This window comes from Nicotiana attenuata, chromosome 3 (genome assembly GCF_001879085.1).
Source record: "Nicotiana attenuata strain UT chromosome 3, NIATTr2, whole genome shotgun sequence".
Lineage (NCBI taxonomy): Eukaryota > Viridiplantae > Streptophyta > Magnoliopsida > Solanales > Solanaceae > Nicotiana > Nicotiana attenuata.
Window position 1 is genome coordinate 40,303,610 of NC_031991.1, and position 2,724 is coordinate 40,306,333.

Consider the following 2,724-nt stretch of genomic DNA (forward strand, 5'->3'; position numbering starts at 1 on the left):
CCGGTTTCAATTAGACTGATCAACCGGACCGGACGACTTGTGCTCCATTAGCACTCTGATCGCAGAGAGTAACCCCACCTTAATGCAACCAAATAAATTCCTGCTCCGCATACATTACATTCCTCACCAATAACAACTCAAGTCATTCCAAAATCCTTATACACCCATGAAGCATAACACGGCCTCTATCCAAAATTCCTTTTATTCGGGTCATTCCTCGATCTCAACCTCTGTAAGCCATAATTGATTCACCAGTATGCCTCAAACTGGAACCAACATAGTACATAACCGTGCAGTCAATTGACCAATAACAGACTCCCCCACTTAGCTCAAAGCCATAGATCCAAACACACAATAGCTCATAATGTATATACTCTATTACTGCCATAATACCATAGTGAGGTTACTCAATCCTTCATAAGCTCGTGCAACACAGACCATCTAGTAACTCAAATCATTTGCGACCTCGCATTCACCCTCGTAATAGTCAAGACAACTCTCATACGCGATCCAAACTCAACCTGCAACGCTTATATTTCACTGGTAAAGGAGGACTCCCAACCAACGGCATAAGGATCACACAAACCTTAGAATACTCCGCAGGAGATAATTCACTTGCTTAGCCTCAAATTGGTATCTCTCTATACTCTTCCATAATCATAACTATTACCCGATCACTTACCCTTCCCGAGTCTGAACTTATGACACGACGTGAAATTTACTTCATTCCACAACTAGAAAACATGAAAAGACCCTTCAACACACCCATAACTCGGGGCTACACCTCAAACCAAGATGGAACTCAACCACCAAATCGGTCTTCCTACCCTCAAGTAGACTCTTCTTATCACATCTAAATCATATGAACACATCACGCAGTCACATCATGCTCATCACATAGCCATCCAGCCATCACTTCCACTAATAGGGAGACAATCGGACATATAAGTCTAAAAGCACGTGGTCACACAATCAACACCTCAGGGCTCAAGTTACAAGCAAAACCCGGCCTCAAGTCCTCCAAACTGGCCCAACATCAACACATAGAAATCACATCTCACCCCCCGATCAGGGAATCACAAGCCGTCGATGCACAACTGATACCGAGCGCTCATGTGCGCATACGAACGCGTGGAAAGAATTCAAAGAGTTACATTTCAAGCTGAATCAATGTCACACGATAAGAATTCAAGAATGTGAAGTTTTCCTAAAGGTTCTGCGGCCTCCCAAGGATAGTACAGACGTCTCCATACCGATCCGCGAGACTCTACTAAACCTACTCATGACTCGTGAGACCTATGTAATCTAGGCTCTGATACCAACTTGTCACGACCCCAAATACCCCGGTCGTGATGGCGCCTATCACAGTACTAGGCCAGCCGAAAGAACACGAACCACAAGGAAGATCTTTTGTAAAATTTACTCTTTCTCTAAGCAGATTAAGTCTAAATTCTTTCATTTCAAAATATCAAGAGAAACGCGGAAACAAGTTCGAAAATACAAACCACACAGCCCGAATCTGGTGTCACTAGTCATGAGCCACTAAGTACAACTCAACACTATTTTCTTAATACAAACTAAGTCTGAAATATAAAGTATTAGGATGGGAAGGAGAAGGGAAGGGCGACGAACGCCGTGCAGCTACCTTGCTAACTTCGGAAGTACACAGAAGCTGCTAAAAGCTCAAAAATACCTGAATATGCACACAAGGTGCAGGGAGTAATGTGAATACACCAACTCAGTAAGTAATAAAAGTAAATAAAGACTGAGCAGTAAGAAATCACGTAATTCACGTCATAGCACCGTAGCAGGTACAGTATTGTCACGACCCGGATTTTCCCACCCTCAGGAGTCGTGATGGCGCCTACTAATAGGAGCTAGGCAAGCCAATCATCAATTACCTCTTTTAGCAAACGTCAATAGTATTAACAATAATAAAGCGTTTAACAATAAAGCGGAAGTCTCAAATAAAATTTACTAAAAGAAACGCGGAAGTTTAACAATCCTCTACCCAAGACTGGTGTCACAATACTCACGAACGTCTAGAGAATACTAAATACAAGGTTTGAATGAATCATAAAACTGTCTGCTACGGTGCAACGATAACAAACTGAATAAAATAGAAAGGACTCCGGGCCTGCGGACGTCAGCAAGGCTACCTCGAATGTCCCTGGACTGGAAACTCGCCCCCAAAATGTTACCGCTACTCAAATGCTGCTCCAACACCTGGATCTGTGCAAAAAGATGCACAGAGTGTAGTATCAGCACAACCAACCACATGTGCTGGTAAGTGCCTGGCCTAACCCCGGCGAAGTAGTGACGAGGCTAGACCGGACTACCAAACAAACCTGTGCAGTTCAAATATATACATACACAATAGAAGAGAATACAGAAATTTAACAAGTCAAGAGGGAGGGGAGAATGCTGTAGGGGCTGTAGCAATTTAGAATACAAGGTCAATAAATAAGGAATGAAACGGTACAACTACAAAGTCAACGAGAGTGATAATCAAAATATGGCACGGAATATCCCTTCGTGCATTACTAATCAACATATGGCACGGAATGTCCCTTCGTGCAATAATAATCAAAACATGGCACGGAATGTTCCTTCGTGCAATAATAATCAAAACATGGCACGGAATGTTCCTTCGTGCATTAATAATCAAAACATGGCACGGAATGTTCCTTCGTGCAATAATAATCAAAACATGGCACGGAATGT